The sequence below is a fragment of the Lissotriton helveticus genome, chromosome 1_1 (genome assembly GCF_964261635.1).
Source record: "Lissotriton helveticus chromosome 1_1, aLisHel1.1, whole genome shotgun sequence".
NCBI lineage: Eukaryota > Metazoa > Chordata > Amphibia > Caudata > Salamandridae > Lissotriton > Lissotriton helveticus.
This window is the reverse complement of record NC_136057.1, coordinates 1,299,097,296-1,299,113,351: the sequence shown is the minus strand read 5'-3', so window position 1 is coordinate 1,299,113,351 and position 16,056 is coordinate 1,299,097,296. Positions and strand designations below refer to the sequence as shown.

Here is a 16,056-nt window from a genome sequence, read left to right as displayed (position 1 = left end):
AAAAATACAAATTAAATTTCATGATAGATTAAAGAATGGAAAGAAGCACAAGATATCTACTTTGCATCCATCACATGTGGGGGGAATACTGATTTTGGCAAACTGCTTGCCTTTTAGCAGTCAATAAATAGTCGGGCCTATCACAGTGCTCCTCTGGTATAGAGGTGCCATTAGCGCAGCTATGGGGTACCCATCTGTTGAAATGGAGTCCGTTCGTGCCGGAATCATGCATGTTTCACTCTCCAGATCATCCCATGATTTGTGCTGCAGCGAGGTCCGCTCTCGCCCCCAGACTGAGGGCAGAATGGAGACCTGACTGCAGAATACCACGCGGCAATCAGTTGTGCATGGTTTGGTATGCCACAATGTCGGAGCTGCATGGAGCGCTTGTGGGTAAAACTGAAACCAGTGTCAGTGGGTTGGGGACAGATGCTCTCAACTGTGGATTTGCATGCGTGGGGTTAAGTGAATTGCCCCCTTTTATAATCTCTTATGGGATATTTTTCTTGTGGAGAAGACACTGATTCCACGCTTGTTATTAGCCGACGCTAAAACCCCAACAGGATTAGATGTGCTCATCACAAAAGTAAGAGTGCAAACTCAGCTGGGCTCCTGGATGGTTAACATTTGTTTCTTGGACCTCGGATGCTGTACAATAGATCCCTCCCCAGAGAGGCATAACAGTGATCTGCGATACCATTTGGTCAAAGATTTTCAGTCTAATGTTTTTGGTGCAAAGAAACCAATACTCAAAAGGGGAGCTTGTGGGTGTTTGGAGACTTTTTGCTATAAAATACGGGCAAAACATTTTTTAAAAAGTTGTTAGTCAAGACTCCACTCAACTAATTTGAGAAAAAATTCACATAGAAGTCACTATCACCCAAATCAGCTACACATTCGGTAGGGACAAAACAGCAGAAAGGTTTTTTTAATTTATATATATGGGCATCCAGAACTGGTAACCGTGTAATGTGGTCCAATACGGCGATGAAGGGTTCTATTGAGATCAAACCAAGAGGTTTAAGGCGGAGTGGTTTGTAAATGGCTCTAGAGTCCCAATAAGACTATATAGGACCATATTACCCATTATGTACTTCACATAATACACGTTTATTTTGGAGGTAGTAACCTTGAAAAGACTGTTTTCTTCAAAGTGCACCCATGAATGGGCCAACAGGATTCCGGTGACATTTTCAAACTAACACGTCCAAGGTTGTCACGGTTCTACTTAGGATGTATCATGGTCCCTTCTCAATACTAAGAGCTGCTCAGTTTATAATTCATGGATTCAGCAACCATCATTGATTATCTGCTTAGATACTCAGGATTGTGCAGCCACTAAAATTTACAGATATTCCACTTAATTTTTAATAAAGAACCATTGAGAAGCTTCAATTGACTGGGATATCTTATTCCTCTGCTTTGAGAAAGCACAATAAACCTTTACTTATTGATTTGAGACAATCTACTTGAATATAGCCTTGAGAAAGTACTAAAAGAACGAAATGTGTCGGCTGAGGTCATCCATGAAGAAATAACAGTAACATATTGACAAGTCATTGCTAAACAATTGTATCTTAAATCAGGAGATTGGCAAGCAACTGTGCCTAGATTGAAGATGTGTGTTATTTCTGTGACACTGATTTGAAGTAAAAAGTCAATATCAGTTACCTGAAAGTCTGAAGCTTGAAATAAATTCAGGGATATCATTTTTATACTATAGGAGTATCACAAGTGTTGCATATATTATGACACTCTAGTGAATATAAAATATGGATGAAGTTGTACATAAATAACGAGCGCTCCACTATTCTGTACATTTACAAACTACTCAGCCTAAAGCCTCATGGTTTACTGTGTCTCCAGAACAGAATTCTGTTAATATCGTACTATAATACGCATTTACTCATTATGTATTGTATTTATTATATACACATATACACATACAAACACAGTCATGATGCACTTGAGAAAGCAGATTCTCCCTGAAAAGAGCGGAACTTCTGACAAGCCTAGGTGGATACAGTGTGACCGTGGACACAGAGAGACAGGTTCATGAGATAAATTAAGCCAATATGCCAGAAAGCCTCAGAACTCAGCAGGAATTCTGAGTTGGAATCAGAAGGTCACTGGAAGTAATGAAGGTCACATTTACGTGCCCAAGCTGTAGAGTCCCCGGGATGGTCAAAGTCAAACCATGGTCCCTGCAGACTACAGCCAATCATTTCATGGTTAGGTTTTAACTTTAATTATGGTTTATTCCAAGACTAAAATCATAGCCCTCAGAAATTATACAAAGTCTGTAGACATCAATTTAGCTTACGAAATCCACAAATCTGTCATGTAAACAAGCTTGGCTCCTGTACTCACGAGTAAGTCGAGCACCTACTGTGGCCCAATCGTCTTGCAACTTAACTCGCCCAACTTACTAACAGCCAATTACCGTATCCACTGGTAGAATCACAACGTAGTTACCTCAGTAGATCGTAGAACAAGCACAGGATATGAAATGCAACGCTGACGATGCAATTCATACAAGTAGAGAACCAAGACATCGTAAAGACCAATAATCCGACTTGATCTTACACATTTATCTGAAAAGTGGGTGTTTGGCTGCGATTTTCCAACAATTCTTCAATGCAAGCGTCAGTTAAAAAAAGTGTCAGATGAATCACCAGTGTTCCTATTTTGGTTCTACTACTATCATGAGGCAACAAGTATTTCAGCTATGAACTCTTGGGTGCATTTGCTTCACGTTTTCCAATTTCCAAGACTTGCACTCGCTGCTTTAAGCTTTCTGCCTTCCACTTTTACACACCAGTACTGTGCGATTTGATGTTGAGTTTTGAAATTCTACGCCTGAATATCCCTGAAAACGAAAGTCTGCCATACCCCAATTATACCACCTGCTGTAATGTCTCGCTGCTGAACTACAATCACACCTTCTCGTTCTCTCATTACTGTGGCTTTTCTCCGTTTACTCAACTATATTCAGACTCCATTTTCAATGTCTGCATTTCTAATCATCACTCGCTGAAGCAAGAAAACCTGCCCCGGTTACCTCCTCCGTCTATAGCAAGTCATACCGTGACCCCCTACTTACTGGCCTCAGTCTATATAGCAAATGCACTTTTAGTCTATTGAAGCATTTCCTCTCTCCAACACTGCTACATATTTAGTTGGAACTTGCGTTCCCCGCCAAATAAAAAACAGTAAGTCTATCACAGAAGTAAAAGTACCACAGACTATCACAGACAAAATCTCTCTCCACCCACCCCCACATGAAGGGCAGGATCAATTCTCCGCACCCCCTATAACAAGAACTAGGGTGAGCTTCCACATACAAAATAAAGCTTCTTCAAGTACCAATGCCCCCTCCCAGTGGCACTGAAGCCCCCCCACAAGGAGCACAGAGGATACACATAGTGTATACAAAACAAACAAGAAGTCAGTAACCTGCATAAGAATACTCCCCTCAATTCCACTGGTCTCGACTCCTGTATATTAACTAGCAAATTCTATCACAACAGAGCTACCGCAATTGTGATTTCACTACGTTGTCACTATATGGGGTTAGACACGCACCGTTTGAGTAAACAAATAGTTGAATTGATAGCAGGTTGTCGCGTGCAGACCAGGGCTTCGCTGTCTAAACCAAATCAGCGTTGAAGTCAATACAATATCGCAAGCTCCCAATGGGAGTTGTCCCCCAGTGCACCGCTTTAAAAAATACCCAAGGGCATAATGAAGTTCAAATGAAGACCAAGTGGATTCCAAATTAATTTGTAATTGCATAAATCATCTCATCATTACAGCGTTTGTTGCAGGTACTACGGACAAGAAAAAAGAGAAATCAAACTATTCCCCTGATGAAGGGCTGGACAAGCCCGAAATGCATAGGGATATGGAAACAATGAATTTTGGATGTATAGTTTCAAACCCAAAAAATTAACTATCGTATGGATGAAAATTAAGAAATTTGTAATGATGAGATGATTTATACAATTACAAATTGATTTGGAATCAACTTGGTCTTCATTATGCCCTTGGGTATTTTTTAACGCGCTGCACTGGGGGACAACTCCCATTGGGAGATTGCGATATTGTATTCACTACGTTTTCATCAGATTCATAAGTATGTGTTTAATGCATTTGCTACAGAGTCAAGTATCAGCCATCAATTAGGATTTTTTTTTTTTTTAAAGTGTCTCAAAAAGGAGCAAGAAAATAAGAACACTGCATACGAAAATGAATGCAGGTCCTACAATTACATCAGCTTCTTATGTGTGGATCTAAAAAGGTAGGTATTTTATATAGATGTTCTTAATATCCGACAATGGATAGCTCAAAGGAAGTAGTTAAGTCTACAGCAGGAAACAGAGCTTAGTTTTAAAATTATTTCAAATAAGATAAAAATAAGGATGTGTCAAGTTAATATCACAGTGTTCAAAGTATCAGTTATGTCTATAAGCAAGCATTAAATTGTCTCAAATGTTACACTTCTCTTTTCAGACCTGCTGCCGGCCCTAAATCTTGAAGGGCAGCCTCTTTTTACACATCCTGACTTCTAAGTAGAAAGTGTTTCTTTCAGTACCCATGTGCGAGTCACCATGCACCTTAAGACAGATTCCAAGACACTGGGAGGTCGTACAGAACGTTAGATACGCATCTGTTATTATAAGGATGGGCCACATATAGGTTTGTGTTCTACTCTGTGCAACACTGTTCTGGTTTTAAGCATTTTTTTGTTGCTGTTGTTTTTTAAGTCTTAGGGGTAGAGCGTTTCAGGTACACACAATATGGCGGGTTGGCGCTTCTGTGCAGGCCAAACCTATTGATTCTTGGTACCTACGAGTTTGAATAGGGACTGCAGGATGTCTATTTCCCCTTAAGAAACCAATTTATTTTGTATAGCATTTTTTTTATTTAAAGTGTTGAAATATCAACAGTTGGATAACAGTCCGAAACTGCCATATTAATTTACCTTTAATCTAATTTCAAGCACAACATGCCTTTTTAGTTACATACACTTTCCTTTCAGTGGCAGATCATTTAGTCAACCCCACGCACATTTAGGTCCTCCACTGCTGTATAAATTCAGCGCTCCTGCTTTTCAACAGCTAACCAACTGCGAGTCAAGCTGGCATTAATCTAAAACCGAAACTTGACATGTTTGTGTTAAATCAGAACTTAAGCCTCAGAAAGTGCAGTTCCCAGGGCTGGGGAGACTTACAATTACACTGAACGACAGCTGCTCAGGAAGCATACAGCATGACAGAACAGCCAAGACATTTTAAAACGTCACATGTACGGCAGAGTGAACCCGCCAGACATAAAAAGTGGGCGTGCATCGAATGCAATAAAACAACACACGACCCAATTGAGCCACTCCGCCAGCAAACTCCACCCAAAGCTGACACTGCCTGAGCTCCTGTGAAGGCTTCACAGATTCGGCAAGAAGACTCAATTCAAATTCATAAAGACTTTATTCGGTTATATTTCATGAATAACCATAAAAGTACATCAAATCACATCAAAATATTACGTTCAAATATTTAAAAAACAGTATACACGATATTAACATAGGCCAAAAGTTGGAATAGTAGAATTTATATAATCATTGTCTTACGTAAGTAAAAAGTGCTTTTAAGGAAGGCCGCAACAGATGCAACAGAAAAAATATCCTCCAGGAGTTGTATAGCTAAAAATGCTGGACGACACTGTCTCATATTCATATATTTTAAAATGGGCATAATCCATCTCTTCCTAGGTATAACATAGAATCTACAACAAAATAAAATGTGTATATCCGATTGGGTGGAGACATTATCACACGAACATCAATAACCAAAGTGGGCAAGCAGGCTCAGACTTTGTTGGCGGGGGGGGGGGGGAGGGGGCTGGATTAGCAGGCAGGGAAAAACAATTAATCTGGAACTGCAGAGCAGAAAACATTCGAAGTACCGGATACACTAGCCAGAGCACAAGTGTAATAACGAATAACGTTATTGGAGCCAATCAGTAGTTTTAGATTGATACCAAGTTCCCAAATCAGATTCTACGGTCCAATTACATGCAATTTAGGTGTAAACACTGTGCAGTATGTACTAGTAGCTAGAGTGCATCAGGCCAATACCACGGGGAAGACCGGATTACCCTCAAACGCACCCTTTACCAAAGAAATGAAAACCTACGTTACTGATCTACAAAGCTTAAGAAGCGGTTACTTAAAATGGCTGTTCCCCAGTCATGTTTGGATTGAAACTGTACTCCTGAACGCATTGTGCTGGCCTACTCCAACCATCAGGAGAGCCCTGTAAAATTAAGTTTGATTTTTCCACAGCAAATCGTGGCTTTAGACTAGAGTTACGCATTGTCGACCTGGTGCAAAGCTAAAATGCTTGAGAGGATGCCCGGTTTAGAAGACTCGCGTCGTTTGTGGCGGTCCTACAATGACTGCGAGTGTTTAGCACCCCAGCATCTGAAGCACAGAAGAGGCTGCACAACCTTGTCCTGCGGCGAGTGTTCGGACTCATTTGATGAGATCAAATGTGGTCCTCAGGCTGCACCCAAGACGTTCCAAGCACTGGAGGCACTACTTTTCAGCAGCCGCATAGCATTCCTTTCCTCTAAACATCTTTCTGGTCTTTGCAGCCACCCCTGCTGCTATATCAAAGGAGGCGGCAGGCAGGCACCTCGGTACCATTTCTGGTTACCCCAAGTTTCTTCAGCACCACATGATCACAATCGAAATTCACGGAGCAGGGTCCAACCAGCTACGAGTGAAAGGGCAATGTGGGCGGGCACAGCGCCCATTCCAGGAGGCCCGACATCACAGAGAGACAATGGACAGCTGCACAGCTATTGTTAGCATACCACAGGGGTGCAAGTCCTGGCCGGCATGTAATTCATGAAGGACATCAGTGAAGCACATCTTTCGAGATGCGCAAAGTTGACTGGTGTCCTTGCAATTGTGTGGCAGAGAGCAGAACTAGGCTCCAGGGAGCAGAAATCATGAGCAGTGTTACAGTAAGTTCACAATGTCACAAACCTGGAAATAAAGTAACTTCATAGATCAACATTCCAGAGTTATTTGTGTAAATCACAAATCAGTCAGGGAATTCTTCTTCATGTTCCAGCATCTGAGAAGACCCTCCTCATATACTCAAATAGACGTAAATCTGAATTACAAAAACATTTGGCAGATATACAGCAATACAGGAAAATGTTTAGTATTTCCAGGTCTGGAGTTTATGGGCTTCAATGCTATCCTACAGTATGTTCAGAAAAGCAGAGTGGACCTGCAGTCAGAGAATCTGCTCACTCAAACGTCTACACAGCAAAACGTTGCGGATATTGTTCGGGACAGTACCATGAAGGCCATCTTGGATTCACTGCCCAATGACTGGCCTGCAACTCCTTCCAGCAAAGGGTCGCTCCAGGATATGGCCCACAGCCAGAAAGGTTACATCCCCCAATCAAAATCTTGACTCTGGTGGAACAGGATCCTACCCTATGTTCTACAAATCATTCCCAGATGCCTTCCTCAAAATGCACGTAAAATAAAAAGGTTTACTCGCATTTTAACATTACTCAATAATAAGAAAATAAGTATGTCAAGCGCAAAAAAATATTTACGACAACTTCAGAGACATTGGTACTTGCTTCATACCGGACACCTCAGCAGTAAAGGGCCTACCTACGTCAGCAGAAATGCACACAAAAAAAAACACAATTTACCATAAAGCAGAGCTCAGATCAGGAGCATGCCTTGGGCCTGTCTGAGAATCATCAAGACAGCCCGTGAAAATATTAAAAGCTCAAAAGGGAACAAGTGCATCACTCGTTCCTGGCACTAAAGTGAGCTCTGGTTGGGCAGGGGACCAATCATTACAGTGCTGGATTACAATCCAGACTGCACCCTTTGAATGAGTTGTGTAAACTTGCAAACGTACAAGCCCAGCTAGCAAAACTAAAACATGAGCCCAGCCCGAGAAAAAAAACAAACACTTAGACTATTCAGTTTAAATCAGGACATTAGGAGCTGAACGTAGACCTCTTCTGAGAGAACAGCATATCAGAAGCATGTTTTTCCAAAGATCAGTCCAATGATTTGTGGATTAAGCTGAAACAAAGTAAGGGCAAAGAAATACCTCCATAATTTACCACACTTCTTATGACCTGGACCAGTGCAAAACGATTACACTGTACACGCTCGCCTCTCACCCCTTATCTAGAAACCTGTACCCGTTTCTATTCGCTAAGAAGATATTCCTAGCGCAATTCAAAAGATAACCCCCCGCTGTGACCTAAGTCATGGCAGCCATCTTGGTACTCCTTTGCAAGTGGTAGATATAAGAACTCATAATCAAAAACAATGGCGGACATACACAGTGGGGGATGAGTCTGATTCAAGATGTGCCAGACCTCATTCCCAAGCCACCCACTTTATCAGGGTACACACCAGCCACCACGCACTGGCTGCTATTAGGGAAAGAAAACACAAATCGGAGCCTGGACCGATTACTGAAATTAGAACAGCATTACTTTGTAAATATGGCCGCCATGTTGAGTTTGCCATTGGTCTGGAGACAGTTAAGTGCATTTGAATTTGAACTGTAAACTACTGTATCAGACTTCCTTCCGTTCACCGAAGTACATGCATACATATTAAACATTTGTGTTCTCCAACATATATATTTATTTGAAAGCATGGATCATAACCTTACTAGTGCCATTACAAAAGGATTCCAAAATATGCTTGAACGGAAAGGAATACACATCAGTGAAAGATTGACCCATGAGATTTCATGAAGCATTTTATTTAGGCATTCCTATATAAAGAGAGCTATACAAGAGGTATCAATGTGCTGTACATAAAACAGGGTGAGATTTGTATACTTCAGTCTGAAATAGAATGAGATAACAGTCCGTCCATGGAGGAAGATCTGGGGTGGAGGTAGTGAGGGGTAAAGAAAAGGTGAGATATTCCTTTAATGCATATTACCCCATGGCAGTCTGGCTATAACAGTGACCAGCTACAGGTACTAGATTCAATCATTCCATCTGCACACATCAGTGATGTCACAAGTAACCCTGAATGGTCAAGTCAATGTTTAGCAGTATCGCGACGACTAGGGAAACCCTTTGGCAAATGTTAAGCCGGAGATTAAGTTGCGGGGAGAAGAGCATGGTGTATTGACCTGGTACTCGAAGAGAAGTCACACAGGAGATCACCACAGGACTAAACATAAGGAGTTCGAGTCTATTACGGGCAGTGGCAGAAGGCAGTGGAACCTTATATAGAGTACTGACCCTACTCCGTGAAGAGAAAGCTTTCCTAAACGAAACAGATTTCACAACAGTAGTTTTAACGCTACTCCGGTCTTACTTGGACGGTGCCAGTGCTCTTCTGGCAGGGGCGACTGAAACTCAGAGGACTCCATGGAAGAGGTCTATACACGAAGGTTTAACCAAAAGGACTCGCGAGAAGAGACAGGATCAGGTCAGCTCTCAAATGATAAAACTAACTCAAAGCTCCTGCCAAGCTCTCATTCAATACCTCATGCATCACATACAAAACAATGGGCTCTGGCAACCCCTGCTACCCTAGAGCCTGAAGAAGATCTCATCAGTGTTGTCATTTAAGATGCACAACATTATATTTTCATAGCAAGGCTGCTAGAATTCAAGATGTGCAAGGAGAAAATGGAATGCCATCCAAGTTCATATTTGCTAAGCCCCATCCCCCTGCTACTTCAGGAAACTAACATCTTGTTGCATGACAAGCTCAACAAAATATACCACGATGCCCAAAAAGTCCCCCCTTCACTGCTCACCCACCACTGGCACCTACTCTAGCTTTGCCTTACACCCATATGTGCTCTGAATTCCCAAAGGCTAAAGGGCCAGCACTATACCCAGATTATATTGTGTTGCGCTAGCCTAATTTTAAGTTACTACCCTTAGACGAAATTACACTATTACCCCCACATCACAATTACACACTGTATGTGGTAAATATTCAGTTCGCAGTATACAAAAAACGTGTACATGAACAATGTGAAAAACAGCGCAGGAATCAGTAGTGTTTACATCAGGTTTTTTTCACTTCTTTTCAAGCACAAAATGTTTCCTCGGGAGCTTCTGCATTAGAACGGAATGGTGTTCTTAGTAGCAGTAAAGCTACCTAAAGGAGTGAGAATCACAAGCTTTAGCCACAGGAGACCCTTTCATCCATCTTAACTTGGATAAAATAGTAACTGAGGTCGAACAGGTTTGCAGCAAGACTCTAGTGCAGACAAGTGCACTGGCTCAACTTTACCTTCAGAGGACTCATAGAACCAGGACAGAGTAACTGAAGGGTTATTTCGCCCACCACGCTAAGGTTTCTATACAATATGGGCATCCGGTAAGACAAGGTGCACAGATGGTACCATTCTCACATCGGTACTGCTGATGCACTGGCCAGGGGATGGGTGACGTGTGTGCCATCAGATGTTTCTCTATATAAAAGACAAAAACTACTTAATATAGTTTTCCTTCAAAGAAAGTTTTCTTCTCTGTGCTTTTATTTAAAATCCTGCTGAACAAGTTACTTACATTCAGTAATGCTCTTTCTGGTGGATACTCTTTCTAACAACAGATTGCTCACTCTGAATACCCCAAGGCTCAGACTAGATTCAGAGATTGTTTTCTTCAGGAATTCCCTCATGCACCGGTAGGTGGAGCTGTGTGGCTCTGTGTCGAGTCAGTCTCGCCCGGGCCACACTGGAACTGTTACCTCCGTGAGTCGAAGTCAGTTTTTTTCCGACATCTGTCCGTTGGACATAGAGCTTTCAGTAATGAGATTGTGCCAGTGTGCAGATCTCTACTTGGAATCTTTATTAGAATGTTATGTTATGTTATTTATACTTATAGAGCACGCGGTTACCATTGGGTGTCCTGGCGCTAAGTACTGGTTACCTGGGGAAACGGAGGCCTAATAGTGAGAGAAGAGCCATGTCTTCAGGCCCTTACGGAAAGATAGGAGATCTGGGGCATTTCTGAGTTGCAACGGAAGTTCATTCCATGCTCTTGAAGCACAGTAAACACAGCTTCTACCTCCCCAATTTGTTTTTTGAAAGGGGCAATTTGTACTTGTTTGGACCCAGTAGACCGTAGTATTCTAACTGGAACATACCATGAAAGTTTCATTTGAGAAACTCTGGTCCTGTTCCATTAACTGCCTTAAAGACAATACACAATGCCTTAAAGCGTGTTCTTAGCTTTACTGGGAGCCAGTGCAATTTCTTAAGTTCTCCCATGACAGAGACGAAGTTAGGTGTTCCGGTCAGCATTCTAGCCACAGCTTGTGGACCAAGTGCAACCTGTTCATATGTTGTTTTCGAACATTAAGATATAGACTGTTGCAATAGTCCAGACGCAACATTATAAGTGCTATCACCACGTTCTTAAGGTTAGTCTCAGTCAGGAAGAACTTGATTTTCCTGATTATTCTGAGGACCATAAAGCAAGCTGAGGTCACCATACTGACTTGGTCCCCCATAGGAAGTTTATTGTCCACCAGAATTCTGAGATTCTTGGCTTTTCTTGTGGGTACTGGACATAGGCTCAGATCCTCCCGCCACCACTCTGGTGTCCACACTCGTGAATTGTTGCCAAATGTTAAAACCTCAGTCTTGGCAGAATGGAGTTTAAAACAATTGGCGGACATTCTGGCCGAAATGGCACTCATGCAGTCATGAAAGCGACCCCCTGCCTCCTTTTCAGCTCCTTCCGTCAGCGACAACACAATTTGTGTGTCATCAGCGTAAGAGGTGAGCTAAAAGCCAAATGACCTGATGATTCCAGCCAGAGGTGCCACATAAATATTAAAAAGCGTTGGGCTAAGAGTCGAACCCTGTGGCACCCCACATGGAAGTGAGAAAGGTTCTGAGGTGTCACCGTCTAGGTCTACAGTTTGTGACCTATCTGATAGGAAAGATTGTAACTATTTCCAAGCAGTCCCCTTTACACCCATTTCAGATAACCGGTTCATCAATACCTTGTGATGAACCGTGTCAAAGGCAGCGGATAGGTCCAATAGGATTAATAGAGCATTGGCGCCAGAGGCGTCCATGTCCCAGAACTGGGAGGCACTGGTTCTGTGAGGTATCTCCGATGAGATAGATTATCCACCAGGAAGAGTGTTACCAAAGGTAAGTCCTTTGTCTTTTGATGGAAACTTTGTCATCTTGTGAACAGATACCAAAGCAACACCTGCCCAGCTGGTGGGACTGTGGAATGACTCAGACACGAAAATCCTGCAGGACTGAACAGAGAAAGTACCCCCTTCCGCTGGACCGGATATCCAGGCAGTAGTGCTTTGTAAACATGTAAATTGATCCACATATGTCAGCCTGGCAAATATCCAAGACTGGCACTGCATGCACCTGTGTAGTGGTCGCAACCTTAAGTCTGGCAGGATATGCCTGTAAGCTGTTTAGAGGCTCTTTCTTGGCCAGTTCATAGCGGCTTTTAATGCAGAGGACAATCCACCTAGAGACGGTTAATTTTTGCATACCTTTTCCTTTCTTTGCCCCCGAGAACCGAACACCATAAGGAGCTGATAGTCTACTCGATGGTGTTAGGTACGATCAATGTAAAAACTCAGCGCTCTCTAGGGGTCCAACTGATGAAGTATCTCTTCCTCCTTGGCTGGACTGGGTGGGGGGCATAGAAAGCTGGCAGGGAGTCGGACTGCCCAATGTGGAAAGGTGTAACCACTTTTTGCAGAACGCTGCTTTGGGCGTCAGCACTGGCTTGGAGAAGAAAGAGTGTACAGTTGCTAGACAGAGCGCTTGCAGAGCCGACTCAAGATTAACTGAATTGATCGTAATGAGGAACATGGTTTTCAATGTGAGCAACCTCTGAGGAAAACTGCACTGGCTCAAATGGGACGCACATCAGGAATCAACATGGCCCATGCCCGGTGGAACTTTGATAGAACGTTCGATGGACTTTTGACGATGCCCCTGGACGGATACCAAAACTGTTTGTACTTACCTCAGTGCACAAGCAACCTTGGCTGATGCCCGGTGAAGCGGTCACATGCAGCTATAGAGGAGTCTGGCCCTGGTTTCACCCCCTCGTCCATCACCTATCCAGTCGGTCATCTGACCATGTTTTTCCTCGTTTCACAGTTGTGTTTCCTTCCGTCCCCCTCCCCCTCCTCCTCCTCCTCCTCCTCGCTCCGTGATTCTTTGATTTAATTGATGTAACTATGTAACCTGTAACTCGCGGATCCTCATGTAGAGCGCTCCTATACCTTCCGGTCTAGCCAGTGCTGTATAAAACTTTTCAAATAAATAAATAAGAATGTGAAAAACAGATTGTGGCCTCACTGGGGCATCACTAAGGTTTTTTGATTGGAATATATGGGTAGTCCATTTAAAAATAATTGCATCACAACGGGTGATTTAAATAGAGAGGTCTGATCAGGCAACTGCAGAAAAGAATATAAGGCATACAAATAACCTTAAACTGTTGCCACAGCACAACCTTGCTGGGCTAGTGATAAAAAAGTAGTACTTCAGACAACTGTGCTTGTAATGGTTGGATATGTGGGTAGGGTCCCAAAGCAACAAACGTCTCCCAGCATCCCTCATAAATGGTTATAGTGGATGGGAGGCTTGGCTGCCACAATGACATACACTACTTCGGGAGGGATATCAAAGGCCATCAATTGTCGCAGCTCAGTTTCGAAACATGGAGGTGTAAGCTGCACAGGTTCGGTTGCAAGACCCTGCTCTGCTGCCGCGAAAAGGAGGTCCTCCCATAGGGACAGCCAGAGCCAGATTGAAGGACAAATGTTCATGGCCAGAAGTTCCAGATAGCACACTCTTCAGGCCTACTTTGGAGCCTCTAGGATGACATGGGCTCCTGGTCTTCCTCAAGACTTTGGGAAGGGGAGGTAGCAGCAGGAAGGCTTACAGGGGTCCAGAGCTGCAATCCAGTCGAAAGGTGTCTCAGTGAGAAATGCTTTGGGAACTCGAAAGCTCAAAAGTTGGGAGACTGCACATTCTCTGCTGTGGAGAGGCAGGAGTCTCCACATTGCTGGAATACACCCTTTGCAACTTCGGAGTTCAGCTTAGATTGGTGGTCCGATAAGCACAGCTAGCTTGGTGTTTAATGATCCTGCCAGGAGCTGTATAATCAAGGAGATGCAATGACAATCCGCTCCAGAGGTGCAGAACCTCCTGGCACAGAGCCCACAACCCCACTGAGTGCTAATTGTTGCAGCAACGGATAGTGGTGGTGGTGTTGTCCGTGAGGACGTGCACAAGTTCCCCTTTTACAAAATGGAGGCAAGCCTTCAATGCCCAGTGAATTACCTGCTGCTCCAACAGGTTGATGTGGAGAAAGGGTTTCCGAAAGAGACCAGAGTCCTCTGATCTCCACCTCTACCAGAGATTTCCTTAGCCCAACAACCATGCATCAGTCATGACTGAAAGCACTGGTTTAGCAGGGAGAGGGGTCTGCCGCCGATCCAACTGCAGCTCAGGAGCCACCACTGCACATCTGTTGCAGTCTCCTCTGACACCCAAATAGAATCTGAAAGGTTCCCTTAGTGCAGGGCCCACTGAGACTTCCGATCCCACTGAAACCGCCTTCCCTATGACCCCCCTATCCAAGAGTCTGAACTTCCCTTTGGAGAATGAACAAGTGGCCACTGGAAGGCTTTGCAGTGCATGGGGAATGCTTGGATGAGTGAAAACGAGAGGTAGGGAGAAATCATGTTGAATGGTTTAGGGGGCTCATTGGTCCAATTTGAAACTCAGCCACCCGTGGAGGTAAAAGCTTATACAAACGCCAACCAGGTGAGAGTGCACTGCTGAAAGCATATTAATGTGATTCTGCAGCAACAACGGAGGACTAGGAGGGCAGGAGAGTGGAAAATGTGTTGCCCCAGGGAGCCTGGATTCTGAAGTCTGGATCTCAACCTCGGCCTTGAAAGGCTCAGCAGGTGTATTGTTGCTGAGGGAAGGTTGGTCATGCTCTCTGCTGGAATACCTTTCTAAAGCCTCAAAAGGGGTGAAATTTTTTGGTAAACTGCCACGTGGACAGTGTTAGGCAGATAGAATGCCTGTTTTGCTCTCCTTCAACAGCTCTAGGGCAGAGCCCACCTTGTATCTAAAGAGACAAGTGCCATCGAAAGGTATAATCATCAGCGATTGCTGGACATCGCTCAAAAATCCAGTGGACACAATGCCATCTGACTGACCCAAGCAGCCGTGTCACGGCTATCCTGAATTATCTAGGGAAGGTTGGCCTGAAGATCTTCGGGGTGTAGGCACGATATTGGCCACTGTAACCCATAAAGCATATAAATAGCATCCAGTGAGGTAACTTGTGTTTACGGACCTGAAGGTAAGGCAGGCAGATGAAAACATGTGTTTACCAACAGCTTCCATTCCTTTCAGCACCCTGTCTGGCAGGATGGCCAGAAATGAGTTGGGATTTAGACTGCTGGTAGAGGCTTGAACTAGCAAGGCCTCTGGTGTTCAATGCTGCAGTAGGAAAGATGGGTCCCCTCGTGAGGTCTTCTGGCTATTTGCCGATTAACTTGAGGGTTAGATCCAGGCTTCACTCAGTAGTGTGTTTGTCAATGGCTCATTGAAAGGAAGGGCTGCCCTGGTTTCAAGACCTCTGTAAACACACGTTTTGATTTCCAGTAATGGAAGTTGTAAGTTCAGTATTTCTGCTTCTATACCGATAACAACTGTGAAGGATGCAGAGTCTTCAGTGGGAGGGCCAGAAGGAGAGTTCAGACCAATGTCTGGTGATAGAGTCTAGGCCACTGCACTAACCACCTGTAAATCCAGAAAAAAAATATTTTCACCACATGCCTGGGAACTGACATTACAATCATCTTATCTTCTTGCTTTTGCTATGTGTATCTGTAGAGTAAGGGAAGTGTATCAGGATCAGGAACTGGGCTGGAGGCTGGGGTGAGGGGATGGAGATGGGAGGAGAATAGCAGTGTTCCGGCCTCAGGAGCCAGAACACACCTGT

General features: G+C 43.6%; 1 protein-coding gene across 1 annotated transcript in view; it reads right to left on the bottom strand.

Moving 5' to 3' along the window:
* The window catches only part of COLGALT1 (collagen beta(1-O)galactosyltransferase 1), an 85,659-nt gene that overhangs the window by 22,514 nt on the left and 47,089 nt on the right, over nt 1–16,056 (bottom strand). The gene's annotated exons all lie outside the window — the stretch shown is intronic.